This window comes from Protopterus annectens, chromosome 3.part1, assembly GCF_019279795.1.
Source record: "Protopterus annectens isolate FY-2018-M chromosome 3.part1, PAN1.0, whole genome shotgun sequence".
Lineage (NCBI taxonomy): Eukaryota > Metazoa > Chordata > Ceratodontiformes > Protopteridae > Protopterus > Protopterus annectens.
Window position 1 is genome coordinate 1,256,815,173 of NC_056732.1, and position 24,581 is coordinate 1,256,839,753.

Sequence of the window (24,581 nt, forward strand, 5' to 3'; positions counted from 1 at the left end):
AAGTATGCACAGCCAGGAGTTTTGCACAGTCACAAAGCATGCACAGCTATGAAGTATGCACAGCATACCTCTCAACCTCTTAATGCAAGAAATCTAGACAGAGACTAAATTAATGGGGGGATAAAGGCCAAAAATAGTGATATATTGTTCTTATAAACTCAAAAAGCTGATACAATAACAGAATTTGTGTTAGCATGCATTTTCTGAGGGATATGAAGTCTGAAACTCAAAAATATGTCATTATGTGACCATCATTTAGTGACTTCAGTCCTCTGTAATTTGCTAGAAAACCACAGATTTTATGAGGAACAGATAAAATATATGAGGCAAAAATCTGGACAGTCTGCAAAAATCTATACAGTTGAGAGGTATTTATTGCACGACCATGAAGTATGCGTAGTCATGAAATATGTGCAACCATGTTTTATGTTCATCTTGAAGTGTGATTTCATAGTCATTCTAATCAATAAATGTTTTGGACTTGTAAGCATCAGGGTTTCAGTGGGTCTATATTATTTCCTAGAAAGACGTCTCCATCGAACTGCTGTTCATCGATCACTACCCAGCTGTTCAGTGAACGTTACAATCATCAAACTTCTTTCCTAAAGAAAGAAACTATTTGGCCACCAGAGCAACCATAACATGAACTACATGATTGTCCATGTTGGTGTGAATGACCTGAGATGTACCTCCCTGGACTACATGAAAAGAGACATGGAGGAACTCTCTGATCTTGTAGCCCAGGCAGGTATGACCCTAGCCCTGGGTAGTATCCTGCCACCGCCCAGAATGATAATGCAGTACAAGGACAAAATGACTGACTTCAACAATTGGCTAAGCTTCTGGTGTCATTCTAAGGGGATCCAGTATCTGTCTGCCTGGGATGACATGGTCGACAGGCCACAATGCTTTGCCAGAGATGGCCTGCACCTGTCACCCCTGGGATTCCGGATACTGGCAAAGGCTCTTGCCGCACCTATAGTGCCTTTTTTAGGCAAGGTTCAAATGACAAATTCAAAACCATAACAGGAACAAGCAAAAACTAAGGGTAATGTTACTCAATGCTAGAAGTCTAAATCTCAAAATGCATTCACTCGAGGCACTCCTTAAAATGGAGAACATCGATGTCTGTGCTGTGACTAAGACCTGGTTCAAGGCTCCAGAGAGCACCCCTACATTATCAGGCTACAACTCATACCACACTTTTCGGCCATGTAACCTGGACCAGAACATCAAAGGTGGAGGTGTGTCCATATTCGTTAAGGATATCCACACCTCCAGGCCAGTTGCTTAGCATAATGCAGCTGAGATTATCCAAGTGCAACTAACTCTGGGCAAAACTGTAATCCAAATTGTAGCTTGCTACAGATCCCCCACCATGCCCCAGGATTCCCACTCCTCTTTTCTTGATATACTGGAAAATATTCGGGTTCAAGCAAACAACCTAATATTGGGTGATTGAAACTACCCCACCATTAACTGGGAAAACTACTCATATACCAACTCCTTCACTCAGCGCTTTCTGGAATTCATAAATTCCAATGCCCTGGATCAACTTATCCACAACCCCACCAGGAGCAACAATATCCTAGATCTAGTCATTATCAACATAAGTGACTGGTGTTCCACACCTGAAGTCAATGTATCATTGGTCCGATCCGACCATAAGCTAATTACCCTAGATATCCACATCCTGCCCCCACCACCCATTAAGGAAACCACAGTAAAAAATTTCTCCAAAGCCAACTTCATGTTTCTTAAGACAAAAGTGGTGAACTTCATGACACCCATGCAGATGGACAATACAGTTATGACTACTGAATCCTACACAATTGCACTTTATAAACACTTACATGAGTGCATGGATCTTGCTATCCCAAATAGAACCAAGATGCTATCCTCAAAAAATGGAGCCAATCTGGTGGTTCCCTGCCATAAACAAACTGTACAACAGAAAGAAGAAACTGTTGCAAAGGAGAGCAAAATCCCATGAGAGGAGGAGCTCCCTGGTCAGCCTCAGTAAGAAGCTGCAATCCCTGATAAAATCCTCCAAAGCTAGTTACGAAAACAAAATCGCCACTGATTCTAAAGACAACCACAAAGCATTCTATAGCTATGTCAAGAATCTCAGTAGCAACACTCAGAGCTACTCTGAGTTACAGCACAATGGCACTAAATATACAGACCCAACTGATATTGCCACCATCCTGGCAGATACGTTAAGTGCTAACTTTACCCCCCTCTCACCCCTAAAGAGCCCATCTCTATACCGGAAGAGTGCAAAGTTCCTGTAATCACAGCTGCACAGGTAAAAACCACACTCTCCAAAGCCAAGAACATGGCATCCATGGGACCAGACAATATCCCAGGCTGCATTCTACATGAACTACAGAACAAACTGGCACCCCACTTAAGTACCATGTTCAATCATAGCCTCACCTCAGGCTTTGTGCCAGCTGAATGGTGCACAGCGACAGTTATCCCACTCCAAAAGGGGGGAGCCACCATGGACCCCGGGGAGCTACCGCCCCATTAGCCTGACGAGCCTGGTCTGCAAGGCCATGGAACGTATCATCATAGAACATATAAACAAAGACATTGGTAATCTTCAAACTCTGGACCCCACCCATTTCAGGTTTGTAAAAGGCAGATCATGTCTCCTAAACCTGATAGACTTCTTTGAAGCAGGCACCAAAGGTATAGACTAGGGTAAGGTGGTTCACACAGCCTATTTAGATCTTGCCAAGGCTTTTGACACCATCCCCCATTCTGGAATTATAGATAAACTCACTAGACTAGATATAAATCCCTATGTCACAAGATGGGTTGCCAACTGGCTCACTGATAGAACCCACACAGTGAAAGTAGCAAACTCTAAATCCGACTTCAGACCAGTGAAAAGTGGAGTATCACAGGGTTCAGTCCTGGGTCCTCTCCTGTTTGGTATCTACTTCTCTGAAGTACAGGCTAACACAGAAGGTCTTTGGCTAATGAAGTTCGCAGATGAATGCAAACTAGGAGCCATAATCTAAACTCCTAATTATGTGGACATCCTACAAAAGGGCCTTACTGAGACAGATGCCTGGTGTCAAAGCCATGGCCTCAAGCTCAATGCCCAAAAGTGCATTGTCATCCCCTTTGGTAAAAACTCTGTACCTATGAACTACAACAGAGGCGGTAGTATACTTAACACAGGTGGACAGTAGTCTCTCCTTTGATAATCACATTGTCATAATAGTCAGGAAATCCTTCTATGTGGCACACCTCATCACAAAAGGTTTCTCATCCAGAAAAAAAGAGGTCATTGTTCCCCTCTACTCATCACTCATTAGACCCATTATAGAGTACAATGCCCCTTTTGAATGTACCTCACAAGACATCTACAACAACTGGAAGGCTGCAGAAACACCTCACAAAGAGGATTACTGGCCTCAAACAGATGCCCTACGCAGACCGTATAAAAAAACTCCAACTTTTGACTACAAGGTCAAAAGAAGTCAAAATAAGAGGATTTAGTTCTTCTACCTGAAATATAGTAGACTATGTGATAACCAGTATCCCAAGAAGTAGCTCTGGGTTAAAGGATACCATCACTGTTATAGAAGAAGAAAGAGAGAGAAAGCAGATTTTTTTTTCTTTTATTCCTTTGCTACATTAAACAGCAAAGAACATTTGCACTGAGCTGTTAAATTGGGAATATCAAAGAAAAAAATGTTTGGATCACATAGAGTACTACTTGGACTACATTTGGCCTGGTTCAGTGAACTGTGGTTATCTATTATTCTGCTAGTATTTTTCATCTACAGCCCCTTTGATTTTATAACCATTTTTTAGTTTTCTTAAGCTGTTATTTCATGTACAAAGAAGCATTATTCAATATTATTAGAACTTCTGTACAGCTACTTAGTCTTCATACTTATTTGTGATTGTGATGGTTTTACAAAGTAATATAGAAATTTCTGTCTGCTTGTATGTATGTCCCAATATGGAGATTCATTATCTGTTTCTGTTTGTAATCAGACTGCAATTGCTTCAAATAATGCCTCAGATCTACTATTGAATTCCATATTCTTACTCTTTACATTGGTATCCATTTGACATGTTGAGACCCACCTCAACTAGTTGGTGAGCAGATGTGGTTCCCACATACCATGGAGGACACTGAATGACTGAAAAAAAAGGCCTTGCATATATCGAGATGGTCATTTCTCGAAATATTCCCTTTTTTTCCCTGAGGTATCTCGACCTAGGAGTTGGTATACATATATATATATATATATATATATATATATATATATGTTTGGGGGGTGGGGAGCTTGCACTACTGTAAAAAGCAAGTTTAAAGGAAGATAGTGATGCTAGCTATTCACTCTTTTCCTGCATTTTTTGTCCTTGTTTTCAGTGTGTCAGCACTCAGCATTAAAGAGTGCTGACATTTCAATAGGGGGTCATTTATATTATTATGTTTCACTTGAACTTTCTAGAAGTAATCATTCAAATAAAGGGAATGCAGGCTTGTCTCTTCCAGATAGTTTGCAGCTTCACTGTAATAGAATGCCCTTCTTAGTCCATGTGTCTGTGCTTGCTTTGCTGATCTGGGAAGAAATGTAGAAATGTACAGAAGGAAGATGACAGCTTTCTCTCTCTCTCTCTCTTTTTTTTTTTTTTTTTTTTGTTGCTTTTTTTAAGTCAGCTGATGCTTGTTAGTGTCAGCATGTGAAGGTGCTGCACTCAATCCTAAGGTCCCAAGTAAAAAACGTAAAATGTAAAAGTTGCATAGACTAGGATGCATGTTGACATCATATCTACAGTATGGTGAAGGGAATAATATCAATTCTTAGATTGCTAAGCAATGGAAATGTCTGTGCATGCTGACCTTAGACATAGTAAACTATATTGTAAAGCTGAGAGGGGTAACTGGATAATTTAGTATGCATTTTTGTTGCACAGTTCTGGTGACTCCAAAATATTGTACTCTTTACTTAAAGTGACACAGATCTGTAGCTGCAGCTAAGGTCTCACTGCTCCTCAGACAATGCATGTTGCATACTGAGTTTGTCAGCTTTTCAAGTGCAAGTCAGAAGTACAACCTAATGTCTTAACTCACAAAAGCAGCATCATGTGATTGTCATAGCAGCTGTATGCAGAAATGGCAGTATAGTATGAATTTAATTATAAATTCAAACATCATAACTATTTGTCTTCCCAAATAATGGAAAAACAAAGACTAGGCAATTACACATGTATGAAATAATGAACAATTGATTAGACAATCTGACATCACTTGCTTGAACATAAGGAAAAAGTGGAGTTTACCATGTTGACACAGATATGAGCCTAACTTAGTACAAACCTTGACTGAATGAAAAATAAGGAATCCACTCCATTACCACCACCCGATTTACACACACACACACACACACACACACACACACACACACACACATACACACACACACACACACACACACACACACACACACACACACACACACACACACACACACACACATCCTTCCTCACTCATACAGCAACACTGAGCATTTACCTGTAATTTATTAACTAAATTAAATTCACATTGATAATTTTTAAATGCTGCTTTTGTTTTAATTTATGAAATGCCTCGTTATACAACTTATTGATTTCACTTATAAGTTTTTCTTTTTTTTAAATAAATACATGCATACCTTTTTTTATTTTGACAAAATAATTGTTGGTTAGCAGAGCTGTACATTACACCACTTCCTCCTTTAAGAAATAGAGGAATACATCAGCATAATGCAGCTGTAATCTGAGCATTAGCTAATGACTTGCAGTTCACCTGCTGTCTCATTAATGTTTATGTGCGATGTTCCTTTTCATTTTTAGCAAACGATTCCTTGAGGGCATATTCTGAAAATGATTATCAAGAAAATAAAAGAACACGGCCCTCTAATGGTCATGATAGTATTAAATGTCTAGTATGTGCGGGTTTAGAAACCTTAGCACTGGCAATGTAATACCTGAGGATTTATTCATATATGAAGTAAAGTCATGGCATCCTTGTTTGTGTTCAGCAATCTAAGGAATGAAATTATACAACTGATGTGATTTTAAAGTGTAGAGAGCAGGTGGCTGAAACGATAATCAATAAATCTGATCGCAAGTAATAAAGACCAATACTGAGAAAAAAAGACAAATGCCACAACAATGCACAGCTAAACTGCCAGAGCATTTTGACCCAGGAAATTAGAGCACTGAAAAGAACCACGGGGGAAATTAAAGCAGGCCATCTATCTGGAAAGAAATCAGGCAAACATACTGTGATTTCATTTCCATCCATTTCTCATGCCACAAAAGTCATTAGTCACCATTTTGCAATGTACCATCTGCAAGAACATGGCTGTGTTAAGATAAATCCGACAAAATATTCAAGTTCATTATTCAAGTATAAGTCAAAGGAAACAGAATACTTGTCTATTTAATGCTATGATATCACCAGATTCCATCCCTCTAAACATATTTATAGCAACAATATTTATTCTGTTTTAGTAGTAATCAAACTGCTCTTGAAAAATTACAGATACCCATGCCCAAACTGTTTGTGTTCTCCTCAGTCACAGCACTTCTCAGCACAAAAGCTTACAATTATCTGTTACCATCTGTCTGAGGAAGCATTCTGGTAATGAGTACAAATATGCACACATTCACAGAAATATAGATGCATGTACACATACACACACACACACTCACACACACACACACACACACACACACACACACACACACACACACACACACACACACGCACACACACACACCCGCACGCACCCGCACACACACAAACATGCACAGCAATCATTCTGTATCTCTGTTCAGGTAACTATTGGCTGAATGTATTTATTTGTTTCTGATCGTACATCTTCCCATCACATAAAATTATGCAGCTAAAGAACTGTGATATCCTTGGCAGTGAATACTTTCTCTTGCAGTTATTTTTGGTTTCATGTCCTTTTGAACTTTTGGTGCAGTCCTATGAGAATGCTTTGTTCTTTTTTCCCTTTTTTTTCCTCTCTCATTTTTTATGATCTTCAGATTGCCTTCATTTTTTTCACATGGACTGGAATGTGTCAAAATCTCCTATTTTAATACACAAAATAACCTTAACTACCAATAGTTTGGTATACAGAAAAATAAATTTGGAAACAAAACACAAGACCATGTTATTTTATTCATGGAACGTACCACTTCTTCAGGACTACAACAATTAACGAGTTGTTCTACAAGGCAATATAAGTAAAAAAGAATATTTTAAGAAAGGATCCATATATAAAGAACGTACTTCATATGAAAATAAAGCAATCTGAACATAAGTTTTTTTACACTGTTTATTTTTTGTTTTGTTATGTAATGTTGCTGAGAATGCAGTTCCTACCATGCCTAGTGCCTATGTGCCTTTGTTAGGGAGACAAGGATTTATATTTTTAGGTTTGGGGAATTTGGGGGTAACAATAGGATATTTATCCACCGCAGTGATGTCACTATAGCTTAATTCTTTAAACAAAATGTTACAGCCCTCAAGGGCTCTTTGATGCCAATGGTTTTGCTTCTGTGAATGCATTTGCAAAAATAGAAAAATTGCTCTGAAATTAAGATTGAGGTTAAAAACGAAGCAGCTACAACTGCACGAGGATTACTCAATGCGTATACGAGTCTGCTGTTCGTCATCACTGAAGTATGTTACCTTGCATTTCTTATGAGAGAAAGTTTTGATGTGTTATTGCGACTGTTTTAATCTGAAGTATGAACTTGCCTCAAAAATGGGGCTTAGTCTGAACCATCTGCATGATTCTTAACTTTTTCCATGCTCTTGTACAAAGTACTTACACTTTGTAACCTATTTTAATACACATTCTGGGCATTTCATCACTTTTGCCAAGCTGCTTTGTAAAGTAAAAGCTCCTACACACAAGTCAGTGAGAAACTGGCTGTTATTTGAACTGATAATCACAGATAATTTGAATGGCAATAAATCAGTTCTAACTGCAAGTCTAAAAAAAAACGTTGACTAGTCTACTTTATTGCAAGACATTCAACTGAAATGAGTATGTTTTGAAATTGCTATATCCAGTCAACAACACAAGGATGAATTACATCTTCTTTGAGTCCTCAGCAAAGGCATTTATTTTAGTTGTCAGTGCATTTCCCTAGACTCATATCACAAGTTTTGGAGCTGGCTGATGGTTCAGTAAATACATATGATATACTTAGGAGCTGCCTGGTAGTTAAGTAAGTGAATATCACAGGTTTTGCAGCTGTTTGAAGTTTTTCACTTATGCAGGCATACCTCACCATTGACAGTGGTTGCTTTACAAATAGTCATCTTTTTTTAGCACAGTATGCAAACTTAGCACAGTAGTCCCAGGCCAGAGAATTTGTCTCATGAGGAGAGGGTACACTACCTATAGCATACAAGGTTTCTATCTTATAACTGCTGGTTGTTGGGAAGATCTAGTAGGTCTAGCAGTAAAGGATTTATGAAGGGTATGCAGAGACCATGAGCAATGAATTCAGAGGCTGAAATACCACCTTCTGGGGAAACAGTGAGAGGTTCAAGTACCTGAGAACTTATTAGCTTGCAGGCAAAAGGGCTAATGTATACCTTATCAGTCTGTCATGGCAGTTTGAACTGTCCTGCCTTTAAATTTGATTTGCCATTGTTAAGAATGCTGTCTTGTTTTGGAATATTTATGTTTCAGCATGTAGTTTGATGCTAGTATAGTGTTTGACTAATGAAGTTTTTATTTCAAAAAAAAAAAAAGAAAAAACTTCTGCCTTGTTTCTAAAACCAGTTCTTTATTAAAACACGTAAAATGTTTTCGACCGAATGCCACAATAACAGCAGTCTCAATGGCTTTCTCAACAATTCAGTGCATGTGTTTTATAAAGGGATTTAGGCTCTTATGCTGTATCAAAGCTCAAGGTACTGGTGATGTCTTCAAGAACATGGACAAAAGATTACATAAAGAAGGCCTCTTTGTAGACCTATAAGGATCTCCTGATCATGCTGATCATTCTGTGTCGATTAGTAAGCCATTCACTTTGGATTTTGCTGTGGACGTATCACCATTATTCAAGAAGGATCCCTCTTGTTTGTTTAAAATCTATTATGGAAATGCCTTCTCAGCACCACCTTCTTTAACCCTTATTTTTCTCTGCTTTTTGACAATTTTACCCTAACTATAACAGGACTACACCTTTGTCAAGTATGCAGATAATCTCCACCACTTCCTCCTAAAAATCTAACAAAACCACCATAGAAATCCAAAAGAAGTTGCAATTTGATTTCACCAAGTATGTGATTTACCTGATAATTATAATTTATATGGTCACAGTAAAGAAAAATGAATGCTGTTTGAAAAGGCTTGCAATGGCAGAAGACCAAGTGATCATGGAGAACCTCTTTTATCCTTTTTTCTCTCCTTGATATATCAAGGTGTATGTTTAGATCCCACACTAAACCTTAATGTGCATTCAGAAAATGCACCTGATCTTATGTACCTAAGTATTTTATGAAACAGACTAGACTTCTTAGTGAGGAAACCAAGAATGCTATATGCAAATACATGCCAGGCAGATGGCGCAGAGAAGTAGGAAACTTAACAAACTGTATCCTGTGGTGTAGTGGTCCAGAGTTTGATTCCCTCAGCCTCTATCGACTAATTCTATGACTTTTGAGCAAGTCACTTAAAAGACAATCCCCCAGATTTACTAATCTTCCGTACAGGACTAGTTCAGTCCTGCACGGAAAGGACCATTTAGGAGCAGGACGGCAGCACTCATGCATAATAATGAGGCACACTACCTGAGCTCCTAATCTTACACGGAACGTGTAAGAGTGCAGAGAATGTGTCTGAGAGCAGAGCCCTCAGAATATACATGCCCCCGCAATGCAGAACAGCAGAAAGGGGTAAAAAATGAGCGGCACCACTCATAGGTGTCCGAATATCCTCACCAACAGTCCCCCATGTGTACAACAGCAACAGTACATATAAATAAAATGAAGAAACCCTTTTATTTTTTTTTAAAAGTCTGATTTGATTAAAGCTAACCATAGGTGCATGGGTGTGCCCATCGCTTAGCTATGGTTAATGTAGCTTAAATGGGTGAAGAGGATAACAAGGAAGATATATACAAATGAAGCCGCATACCAGTAATGTAGTGGGCAAATCATTCTCCTTACAAGCAGGCATTCCTGGTTCAAGTCCCACTGTAGCAGATTCCATTTTCCATGGCAAAGCACATTATGAGCAATATTTATGTTGCACAACCCACATATTTTTATGAACTGGAGTACTGCAGTAAATGCACATGTGAGGTGTCAGTGTCATAATGAATAAGGCACTAGTAAGCAGGTTTAAGCACAAATAAGCAGTAGTAAGCATATTTAAGCACTAGTTAGTGGGTGTAAACCCATTTGTGTGGTGTAAGCAATGCCTACACTGGCCAAGCAATTCTAAAACTAACTCCCTGTAAGCAGATGTAATGGCAGGTTAGCAGTGCTTACCCTCACTCAAACCTGCTTACAACTGCTCAAAAGTGCCTTAATCACTCTGTATCCAATGGCCCTTGTTCTGGCCATCAACAAAATAAACAACCATGCAGGTCTCGAACCCAGGACCCCATACACACAGTAGTTAAATACCAAGCCATCACAGAAGTACAAACAAATGAGGTATCAGCAAACAAGTCCTCACCATAGTAAAACCAAACTGAACCTGTGAAAGGAATCAGTATACAGTTATATGTTCCATAACCCACTACATAACATAAATATGTGAACTGGAGTACAGCAGTAGGCCCAGAAGTGGGGTGTAATTGTAACAGAGTGTTGAAGTCCCCAGTAAAACAAAAGGACCCCAGAGAGTGTACGTACACATTAATCGTGGATACCTGGCAGATATATAAGATGCAATGAATAAGAAATCAATTCCCAAAAGGAAATATAATGCAAAGTCTAATGTAAGCAATGCTAAGCATTGCACAGGCCAACTTAGGAGGTGTAAGCAATGTGTAGACCAGCTAACTCAATGTGCCCAGTGGTATACCCCTTTAAACAATGCCAGCCCTAGGTAAGTAGGTTTGGCCATAGCTTAACCTTTTCAAAACCAGCCAATCATGGAAAAGTGCAGGAAATTGGCCCTACTTAAAACCAAGAGGCAGGAATAAATCTCATAACTGGTTGTAGCTTCCCCTTGCAGGCACTATGGCAGTAAGGGGAGAAGGTGTGCGCTTCCAGGCATAGTGCTAGTGCATCCAAAAGTCCAAGGTCATGGCAGGATTCCTAGTTAAAGACCATGCTCAGAGACTGCTGCAGGGCCAGTACCAGGGCTCCCAATATAAGGCAGAGGCCTGTGACCATCTCACCCGCGACCTCACCAGTGCCACTGGCATACCCTGAACTGGTGAGCAGGTCAGGCACCACTATGCTGACTTGAAACGACGTAAGGAGGACCTCTTGAAGGAGTGGCTCCAAGAGGCTAGAGCATCAGGGGATGTTCCAAACCTGGGAAAGTATCATCCCAGTATGTGCGTAATAATTGCCAGCTCGGTTATATTATGGATAGGTATGGCTAAATATTCCTCTTATGTCACCCACAGCTGCAATGGAGTGGGTCATGAACCAGGAGGCCCACATCAGTCGCCGGCGAGGTTGCAACACAAGGCAGGTCAGTAATACTCATGCATTTACTGTCATAGGACATAAAAATAAAAGTAGTAGTAAATTAATTGCTAGTATAAAACCTGTATTGTTCAAGGCAAGTACTGCATACACTACAGAATATGGCAGTAAGAGTCTCATATTGTTTGTAAGTCAATAAAAGTGTAATAGCCTGACAAAGCAGGTCTAACTGCTGGACTGCATGTGTGTATCCTGGTATCATACGATAATGTAGATATGCAATCATGTAATAGCACTGTAGTATTAAGCACTGTTACCCACATTGTGCACCATAAATTGAATGTGTAGGAATGCCTGTATATGACAGGTGTAATCCCCAGAGGCCATTTAGTACAACTGAGAGACACATCGACAGTAAACAGGGAAAATGCAGACAAAAAAAAAACAAATAGCACATGCAACTGGGCTGTGAACTGTTATTTTTTTAGCACACACACCCACAGTTCGAATCCAGCCAGTGGTAGTAGTCTGCATACCGAATCATTCCCCACAACTGTACAGATATGTCCAGAATGTCTATTAAAGTGGCCAATATATGTTGCCTATCAACCTGTCCCCCTGGGAAATCAGTGGGATGATCCCAGATGTATAGGCAGCAAACAGGAAATACAACTGATTGACACACAGCTATGAGAACAAAGCTGGCACACTAGCAACTCCCCAATACCTTATGTGACTAAGAAGCCACGTATTTCCCAATTACACCCTAACTTGTCAAGCTGTGGTCAGAGTGTGTACAGTAACAGAGTGAGATGTATGTGCATAATAGTAATGTGGAATCTGGTACTGTGTGTGAGAACATTCAGGAAGTGCTAATAAACATTCCTCCCACAGGTTTGTCAGATACCAACACTTTGCCCAGAAATACAAGAATGATATGCAGTTGCTCTGAATAATGAGGTATTACACATCACTGTCACCCACACTGTCCTACAACATAAAACTGTCTAGGAAATCTGTATAAGAGTGTTGTATTACAAGGTCAGAATGCAAAAGCACAATGGATTAATAAGACAGAAAGCAGATAGGAGATATACATCAATATCTATATAGCAGACACAACTGTGATGGACATTGTTTAAGTTGTAGCAGACACAGCCATGGTCTGAATCCTGGGAGTGGAATTAGGCTGCATACAGATTCATATCCCACAACTGTACAGATGAGGCCAGAATGTCCAGTATATGTGCCCATATCTGCTGCCTGTCCCCCTAGTAAGTCTGTGGGATGATCCCAAATGTTTAGCCAGCAAACAGAGAATCCAAGTGACTGGCAAACATCTATGAGAACACACCTGTCACTGTAGCAACCCCCAAAACTGTTAGGAGAGTAATATATGTCAAGTATGTCCAATCTACACTCCCATGTTGTCAAGCTGTGACCAGAATGTGTACAGTAACAGAGTGAGATGTATGTGCATGATACTAATGTGTAATCTGGAACTTTGTGTGGCAACAGTGAGGTAGTGTAACAAACTTTGCTCCCACAGGTACGTTGGATATGAACACTGTACTGTGAAATACAGACCATTATAACCTGTACTGGTACTGTTCACTCTGGTATTGTAGGGAATTGTGAGTGTTGCAGTTTCTCTGAATAATAAAGTATCACTGGTCACTGTCACCCACACTGTGCTACATAATATAACTGTGTAGGAAAGCATGTATATGTGTGTATCAGGTCACTAAAGGTGGAAGAGGGCAATATTCTAGATATGTCCAGGCACACTAGCATGTGGTCAACACATGGCCAGAGTCTGTGCAGGAAGAGTTGGATAGCATAGTGCAAAACATCAACCTGGAATCCTGAAGTATGTGTACAGTTAGTTAGTGTTAACAAACATTCCCTCCACAGGTATACCAGGTAAGAGGTGTATACTGCAGGTAATACCTGTTCATGTGTAATGAAGATGACAGCCATATCACTGTCCAAAATAAGGCTATAGGGTAGTGTAGTATGACCTGTAAGGTACAGATAAGAGCACTGACTAGGAAAGTAATGTGGACTGTAGGAATATACTAGTTGCTAATTGACATCTTTCTCTCCCCCCACCATATCTCCAACAATAATCAACATACCCACCCCAACCAGAATGCAATGGCACCTATGTTCTGATAATGTCCAGTTGTTTAATAAAATGTTAATGGTTCCCATGCATGTGCTATATTGAATTATTCCAACATTGGTGGCATGGTGCCTTCAATGTACCTGCATGATGTTCTTATTACCACTGTGGTACCATATATGCATGTGTTCTATTTGCTATACACCTGTATTGTATCTGGTGTATGGATTAATGGGAATATCTATGCATGCTGTTACACCTAACCCTGGAATGTATTGACTATTAATAACCCACAAATGATGATGAAATGTAAACACTATAGTATGCTTGGTTCATAGGTTCATAGGTAGGTACTAGGCTATCGGCCCAAGGGCCTACATGAGCCTAGCCAGCAAGGTTCCATGGCTTATGCCACCCAAGAAAGGTATTTTCCTGTGCCACTGTCGAGCAGAGACACAGAAGTGATCCTCGGGGTGAATTTCCTATTTCCCATCCATTCATCAAGATTTTTCTTGAAGAGTGCTAATGAAGAACTTTGCTTGACATAGATGGGCAGCTTGTTACAGAGTATAGGAAGTCTCTGGGACAGGAATCTATCCCTCCAGCATGTCCTGTTTATTGTGGTGACAAGGTTTAGGTCCCTAGAGCATGTAGCTTGGAGGGATTGGGATTTCTTTAGGTGTAGCATGTCCCAGAGCTCTGGGTTTGACATAGCTTTATATGTTAGGCAGAGATCACCTCGGAGTAGGTGGTATGCTACGGAGTAAAGCTGGAGTTTTTTGAGGCGGTCAATGTAGGGCATTTGTTTGAGGCCAGTAATCCTCTTTGTGAGGTACTTCTGTGGCCTTTCCAGCTGCTACAGATGTCTTGTGAGGTACATTCCAAAAGGGGCGTTGTACTCTATAATGGGTCTAATGAGTGATGAGTAGAGGGGAACAATGACCTCTTTTTTCCTGGATGAGAACCCTTTTATGATGAGGTGTGCCACGTAGAAGGACTTCCTGACTACTGTGGAGATGTGACTATCAAAGGAGAGACTACTGTCCACCTGGGTCCCAATGTCTCTTATCACGCATTTGGTGTTAAGTAGATTGCTGCCTATGTGGTAGTTCATGGGTACAGAGTTTTTACCAAAGGGGATGACACTGCACTTTTTGGCATTGAGCTTGAGGCCATGGCTCTGGCACCAGGCATCTGTCTCAGTGAGGCCCTTCAGTAGGATGTCCACATCATTTGGGTTCTTGACTATGGCTCCTAGTTTGCAGTCATCTGTGAACTTCATTAGCCAGAGGCTTTCTGTGTTAGCCTGTACTTCTGAGAAGTAGATACCAAACAGGAGAGGTCCCAGGATGTAACCCTGTGGTACTCCACTTGTCAGTGTTTTGAGGTCAGATTTGGAGTCTGCAACTTTTACAGTGTGGGTTCTGTCAGTGAGTCAGTTGGCAACCCATCTTGTGACGTAGGGATTTATACCTAGTTTAGTGAGTTTAGCTATAATTCCAGAATGGGGGATGCTGTTGAAAGCCTTGGCAAGGTCAAGATAGGCTGTGTGAACCACCTTACCCTCATCCACGGCTTTGGTGACTGCCTCAAAGAAGTTGATCAGGTTCAGGAGGCATGATCTGCCTTTCACAAACCCGAACTGGGTGGGATCCAGAGTTTGGAGGTTACCAATGTCTTTGTTTATGAGTTCCATGATGATACGTTCCATGGCCTTGCAGACCAGGCTCATCAGGCTAATAGGTCGATAGTTCCTGGGATCAGTGGTGGCTCCCCCTTTGTGGAGTGGGATAACTGCTGCTGTGTGCCATTCAGTGGGCACAAAGCCTGATGCGAGGCTATTATTGAACATGGTGCGCTCTTTGAAATGTGTACCTTTAACTCCCAGTGGGTGTGGCTTCAGTCTTTAAAAAATGAAGTTATCACCTTACAGTTTTACCAAATACTAACTGACAGAGGTCATATATCGATACAGTTGTGTTTGCCATCATGTATGCTTCAAGATAAAATATTCTGATATCTCGTATGTAGCATGGTTTTGGAATTATTAATGCAAATATGAACAGGTGATATTTGACGCCTAGAGGCGCAGTAGGAGGTAACTGCAGAAACGCCTGGAGACGTCACTCGGCTGTAATGAGTGGGGAGCCAGTTCGTTCTGAAGTTCGTGTAAAATGCAGCCTGGATGTTGTCCGGTTCCATGGATGCTGTGTTTTTGGCTTTAGAGAGTGCAGCTTTTACCTGCATAGTTGTGATTACAGGGACTCTGCATTCTTCCTGTATAGATATGGGCCTTTTAGGGGGTGAGAGGGGGGTAAAGTTAGCACTGACCCTATCTGCCAGGATGTTGGCAATATCAGTTGGTTCTGTAGTTTTCGTGCCTTTGTGCTGTAACTCAGAGCAGATCTGGGTGTTGCCATCTAGATTCTTGACATAGCTATAGAATGCTTTGTGGTTGTCCTTGCATTTAGTGGTGATTTTGTTTTCATAGCTAGCTTTGGAGGATTTTATAAGGGATCTCAGCTTCTTACTGAGGCTGACCAGGGAGCTCCTCCACTCATGGGATTTTACTCTCTTTTGCAACAGTTTCTTCCTTCTGTTGTACAATTTGTTTATGGCAAGGGACCACCAGATCGACTTCCTTTTTTTGGAGGATAGCATCTTGGTTCTGTTTGGGATAGCATGATCCATTCATTCCCAGCGGACCCACCTTTCCCACCTCAGCTGGCTGTGGCACTGGGCACCAGCATGTCTGGGACCCAACCCAGGACCTCCCTGTCTGTTGGTCATGCACCACTTTCAGGTGGAACTGCCTCAGGGGATGGGGTTCACCTCTCCCAGGAGTGGGTGCAGACAGGCACCTGTCACCCATCGTCAGGTCGGGGTTGTAGTGAGTAGAGCGATCAACGAGCAGTTTGGTGATCTTCTACGCCAGCTAAGGGCCATGTGTCATGATTAGAGAGTCAACCTGGCTCTGCAACTCAGCCCCCAGCACAGCCACCTATGGGGCTGTGAAGGTGCAGTGGTGACTGCCCATGGGTGGGGACATCAGTCCCACTGTTAAAATTAGGGGGCTTGTGGGCTTCCGATATCCCAACACCCCTCCCCATCAAGGTGTTTACCCCCCACATGTGTCATATACCGCCCCTGTATGCATCTTGTTTGTCTTGTCTGTTAACCTACCCAACTTACCTCCCCAAATATACCTACTACCCCTCCCCAACATCTCACTCTCACCTGAAAAAAAAAGGGCAATCTGTTCCCACAAAAAAATCTCGTCCCATACATAGCTGTCCATTTTGCACATGTGTCCACTGGACACATGTAATCCGGTCTAATTGACATCACAACTTATTATTGTTGTCCTCACCCCTCTACCAGGGATTTGAGTGTCCAAACCTACCTCCAAATTCACTGTATATATTCAGAGCTGTTGCTGTAGAAGAAATGGGCAGCTATGGACCTTCCCTACACCCTTCCTGCACATCCCTAGCTATTTTCCCTACTGTCTTTCCCTCTTTGTGCCCCTTTTTCACCACTTTCCTATCAACCCTCTTTTCTTTTTTTTTAAAGAAATTAGCGCATGGGTAAGCGGGAGTAAGCACTTTTAAGCAGCAGTATGCAGGTTTAAGCCTATTTGCATAGATGTAAGCAATGCCTACACAGGTTAAGCAATACAGAAGCTAACTGAGTATAAGAAACTGTAACCGAAAGTTAGTCGTGCTTACCTCTGTGCAAACCCGTGCAAACCCACTTACAACTGCATTAAAGTGCCTTAATCACCCTGTATCCCATGACCCATGTACTGCCCAGAAACAAAATAAACAGCCTCTGCAAAGCTCAAACCCAGGACCCTGCACACCATAGACAAAGCGATTTACCACTAAGTCATGCCAGATATATATAGCTCTCATGTTTTCACAAACATATCATCCAGCCCAGACAATAAACAGTACAGAGAATGTATTCCACCATTTACATGTATGTGTGTTTGTAAATATATTAATATCTAAACAGATACAACATATCTATATATGTATATATATATATATATATATATATATATATATATATATATATATGAATATATATATATATATATATATATATATATATATATATATATATATATATATAAATATATATATATATAAATATACATGAACATATCTACATGCAAATGGCTACATCAACACATATATATGTCTACACCTATATGTCAACATATACACAGCAAGCTACATATATGTAAGCAGATATATATCTATGTAGGTATATACGGACATAGCTATATATATGTAAGCAGATATATATATATATCTCAATAGGTATATATAGACATACATGTGTAGATATCAATGGGAGATTAACTAAAACATATATGTCCACATGCACCATTAATGGGGTTGAGAGGCCCCAAACAATATACGTCTTGTACGAATAGGTATACCCACCCCCCCCACAGCCAAACACGTCCACCCTGCAATACACTACCAAGTGTTGCAGATACCATAACCAGGACCTGACACGACATGGGCACAAGATGTTAACAGTACTACATCCCACCTGTATGATATCAGGCTGGTATTGGTAATATATCATGGAGTACAGTCTGGCTCCCATAGGAAATGTAAACAGTGGAAGCTATCAACATCCCCAGGATAGATATACACAGACAAATATATGCAGACACAGATATACACATATATATATATATATATATATATATATATATATATATATATATATATATATAGATAGATATACATGTGACTACACATACACACGCAGAGATATGTACAGTATGATACTTATGTAGTATTTGCACACAATATGGAACAGCCACTATGCCTACAGTTAACACCTTAACAACTGGACACTGGATGAACCACCCATACAAATGACAGTCATTGCCTGCAACATATACCTACAGAGAGTTCATAGGATAAAACACCACACACAAGTCTGCAGAAATGGAAAATCATTATTTGTGTACTATCACAGATTTATATGCCATGTCATATAGCTGTTCAGACACTGACATCTATATAAACAGAGTAATGCAACTGTGAACTGTGAAACAGTTATACTAATACAGTAGTCTGGAAAGGTTCACAACTGTTGCCTTCCAGGCCAAGCCCTTCAAACAGTACAATAGTAAAGACAGACTGGACCACAGGATACCAAACAATCAACAGTAAGTAATGCAGGTGTATAGTTCAGCAGCCTCTATCTACACTCTGTACAAAATCACTAGGTGGTAAAGACTTCAGTTGACCAAATGGGATGTAACTGTTACTTAACAAGGCATAACGGACATCATCACAAGCACATTAACAAACAGAACAGCCTGTATGGCAGGAGGCAGTAGGCCTGCATTGACCCAATTTATGTAAGTAACGTCAATATAGGTGAATTGTATGGTACTGTACATCCAGATACCTTAAGGCAGCTCACACCTGATACCCTCACATATTGTAACAGCCTATGTTATTTTTGGTGCATTCCCACCCTAGACTCAATAATACAAGCCTATGTACCTCTGTTACATACACTGGCCTCTGGAGTGCATATGGGCACACATGTATGGTGTAGGTGAAGCACAAACATATATAGTCCCAGCCCCACCGTATGTGTGGAGGATATAACAGCAGTGGACTGCTGGCAGGAATGGCAGCGTGATATACGTATATGTGCATATGTATCACTATCTGTATATGTGCAGCCATATATTGCTCTGTATATGTATATATCTGGGTGTGTATATGTATATCTATGTACATATACATACCCATCTACATATGTCCATATGTATATGTGTATATATCTATATAGATATCTGGATAATTATATATACATATATTTCCACCATATGCCCTGAACATGAAGTATAGGCCTACCTCAGCCACAATAGTCCATATTACGTAGTGCAAAGGGATGTCAGGTATGTCTAGCAGGTATATCAGTAGACTACTGCTACTGTAATAGTGTTTGTCTTCACAGACATGGTGTGTGTGGGAGGTCACATCTGCTTTTCACAGGTGCGCCATTGGCTACTGACAGACATCCTAAGAACGTCATAGTACAGTACCGCTGCTATAACATAATGCTACTGTGGACTACAGCAGAGATATTGTCCAATATATGTGGACATTCTGACACACTCTGGACAGTCCAGAGGTATACACAGAACCCCTTAGTACAAAACATGTAGACCAAGCCTAACAATGTGGATGTTACCAGCCATGTAGATGGGTATAACATGTAATGACTGGTATACATATGCCCCCATAGGTTATGCATTCACACACCCCTGTCTGTCCTGACACATACTAACTGCTGGTACAGAGGTGCCATGGCCACATACTACCCACTAGATATTGACATACATCTGTACAACATCCCACTGCTCTGTCTGGCATACATGACTGTTAAGAGAGGCCTGGCAGCAGTACATCTGGCAAGTATCTGGACATGACATCTCACTGGGTAAGTACATTAAGCTGCTAGGCATGTAACAAAGCACTGCGTAGGCTAGAGGCAGACTGGATCAACACTGGCCTACATTTCCTATGGGGGATGGCACATGTACCTGCATGTATAGCAAGCTCTACAGGCATGTCATAGCACAGGGTAAGATACACCTGTGTGACAGTGCATAGCTACATCCAATGTGAACACAGCCACAGCCACATATGGTACGCTAGCATATTATTACAGTATATGGACTATCTGTTCAACACCATCCTCATATGTGCCACTCACACACAAACCCTACATATACTGGGCCACTACACAGTGTTGTCCGATGCCTGTCTGTGGTATGGGACATGTGTATGGCCCTACAAACATGTACACCAATATGGTAACATGCAGTGGAGCAGCATGTAACATCAGATAGGATGGGACCAAGAACAATGACATCTAACACAGTCTGTACACAGGCCAAAGTACATATTAACATTACACACACTGTCAACATTCACCATAAGTACACAGACCTCAGTACTGTACATACCACCACATAATGTCCAGGTTATGTCATCAAATATAACCTCTACTGTACATAACATGTGTAGCAGTTTAATATCTCACTGGCTTGTTATCAGATATAATGTCACCAATTATGGTGTACAGCACATATGCACCTCTTAATTCTTGACATATGTACAAAGGATGACAGAGGTGTGGCTGGAAGCACATACACAGGGCCAATATTGACATGTTGCTGTGATAACCTCATACATTTACTGTTGTAACGGTTTGTTGCAACATATGTCCTATGAGGGATATGAAGTTAGTAACTGTCACGGTTTCACCATCTACAGACTGCAATCCTCACACTACCTTCTGTAGTTCACAGATAGGTGCTATGTGGGAAACACATGAAACCAAAGGCACCACACACTGCCCAATCTGCAGATGACTCTACAGATGGGGATTCCTCGTACACAGAGCACTGACATGGCAGGTATTGCAACATGTAGGACAGCCATTTCCACACACACCCTGTTAAACCAGCATTACTCCAAATGCAGTATAGCAGCACTTACAGTCTGTAGTCAGGTCAGGCACACCCCCTTCCTGTGTGTTGCCCTGTTTCCACAGTGTATGTTATTAGAGATAAATCCCCAATCCATCTGAAATGCTGTTTGCCAAACAACAGATCGAGTTCCTGCTCACAGGGAATAGAAAGGCCTAACACCAACATGATGTTCCTAGATATTGGAGTGTGTTTCCATGCAATTGGCTATGGGAATGTTACCACAGCTGTTCCACATGCAATCAGCTAGAGGAGGGCTGCAATTCATGCAGAGGCCATCATGTGATAATGAGCATCACTTAAAATACACATGCTGCTGCCTAAGCAAAGCAGGTGTAGGTCTCCACATCCACCAGAGAGGGAGTGAGAGAGGCAGAGTCAAAGACAAGTCAGGGAGGGGTGGGAGAGTAAAACAAAAGCATGTTTGTGTCACACACCTACCAGCACAGGGTATCAAACCCCTGATGACTATGTAGTGCTATCACATTTCCATGCAGTTATTGGACATGCCACATAGGTTACATGGTAAGGAGCCCTTAGAACGTATATGTGATGGTGAGTGACATCTGCAACAGGGATATGGTAGCTATACTGTAGGTGTAGTACATGTGACTGTCCATATGAACAGGTGCCAGCAACAACATAGCCACACTATCACAGGGACGCACACACACTGACACACTTGGCAAGGTCAGGAATACAACTCATCACTAGTGGGATTGCCACAACACATTACTGTGCAGGTATCACATGCACCACAGGGGTTATATGGAGGTTATACGGGCAAAAGGTATGGGGAGGTGTCTGACATCGAACAGCATGCTTCAGTATGCCAATGGGGGTTGTTATGATTGTGAATGTGATCATACACATCATACAACACACACACACACACACACACACACACACACACACGCACACACACACACACACACACACACACACACACACACACACACACACACACACACACACACACACAGGATGCCAGTACTGACATTGACATTCATGGGTGCATTTCTTCATGGATGTGTGGTGGTTGACTGTGCCAGATGGCTATATAAGGCTAGGTGATGGGTATACCTTAGTATCAGGCCACATGACAATGGTCTGCATTGTGGCTAAGGGGTGTAGTTTCTGGATTTGCCCACACAGGTGAGTATTGTATCCACCATCCAGTCACCTGGGTGATTATTACATGTGGCCAATGCTGTGCATCGCTTGCCATGTATGTGTTCCTTAGTCCATGACATGGATGGTGCCTGGGATGTGCACACCTCCCACATGCATGTACAGTGACATGTGGAACTGTACCTGGGTATCTGGCCCAAGTTGTGTACACAGATTATCATCAGATGTGCCAGTCTTGGCCTCCTGTTGTGGGAACAGGTAATGTACAGCAGGTTTTCCCTGCACCTACATTGATAGCATGTTAATGTCATTCCCTGGTGTCAGTGGCATCTGTCCATACAGGGAATGTTTTCAGGCATGGTATGTCTTTTTTGGGTCACATTTGATGGCACCACAGGTGTTACAGGTGTCCAGTGGGAACATGGAGAAGTGCACTGTCTGCATGTACGTACCTATTGGGCAGATGGACAGGGTGCCTTGCCCTCTGTAGCCCACTGCAATCACTCCAGAGTTACTATCAGTGGGCAATATGCAGTGTACTACCAGCATATTGGTTGTTGCCTAGGCAAGTGTGTGTGTGTGTATGAGACATGGGTTGAGAGTGTTCTCTGGGCAATACTGGTGTTGCTAACTGTGTTTGCCTTGCCTTGATGTCACATGTATGGCTACGGATCTGCACCCCAGCCTCTCAGCTATTTCACATCTGTTATCCCTGTATGGTGGACATTGTGATAAATGCTAGGGTCACAATATAAGAAATTTGTAAAACCCACTCTCCATTGGGCCCAGTTGTTACACACTCACAACCATACAGGATATGAGGTACAAACACAGACACACAGACCTATCATGCTGGGATTAGAACTATTACCTAACTAGTGTATTACACTACAGGACTACGCAGTTATAGTATGCGGCACAGGGATTACTGGAGTACACCTTCCCCAAAGGTGTATTTCACATTGGATGACATCATCAAGATTGCCAAAGTGGGGCAGTTGAATTGTAGGGAGTGTGGCTATGCTAAAATGCATTGCTCCCTACACAGACATTGAAACACACACAAAACATTCACAACCGACATGTGTGGGTATAGAACCCCTAACAGAGATCTACATCACACTACAGCATGGAACTGTTATAGGATGCACCACAGGGATTACTGGAGAAATCCTTCCCCAAAGGTGTATTTCACAATGAATGACTTCAGCAGGATTGTCAAAGTAGGGCATTTGAATTGTAGGGAGTGTGGCTACACTAAAATGCACTGCTCCCTATATAGACATTGAAACACACACAAGACATCCACAATCAACAAGTGTGGGTATAGAACCCCTAACAGAAGTTTATATCACACTACAGCATGGAGCTGTTATAGGACACACCATCGGGATTACTGGAAAGCTCCTTCCCGAAAGGTGTATTTCATTAGCAGGATTGCCAAAGTAGGGCATTTGAATTGTAGGGGGTCTGGCTAGTCTAAAATGCATTGCTCCCTACACAGACAGACACACACACTTACTTGCCAAGTCTGGGATTAAAACTCGTGCCTCTCTAATGTATCACACTACAGCAGTACACAGTTATAGGGCATGCTATGGAGATTACTGGGCTACAACCTTCCCAGAGGTGTATTTCTAGGTGGATGACATCAGCAGCCTTGCCAAAGTTGAGCATTTGAAGTGTAGGGAGGGTGACTACCCTAAAAAGCATTGTGCACTACACAGACAGACAGACACACACACACACACACACACACACACACACACACACACACTTGTCAAGTCTAGGATTAAAACTCCTACCTCACTAATTTATCACACTACAGCAAATACGCAGTTATAGGATGCGCTACAGAGATTATTGGGCTACAACATTCCAGGAGGTGTATTTCTAGGTGGATGACATCAGCAGCCTTGCCAAAGTTAACCATTTGAAGTGTAGGTTGTGTGACTAACCTAAAAAAAATGCTCTCTACACAGACAGACACACACACACACACACACACACACACACACACACACACACACACACACACACACACACACACACACATACACACTTGCCAAGTCTGGGATTAGAACTCCTACCTAACCAATTTATCACACTACAGCACTGTG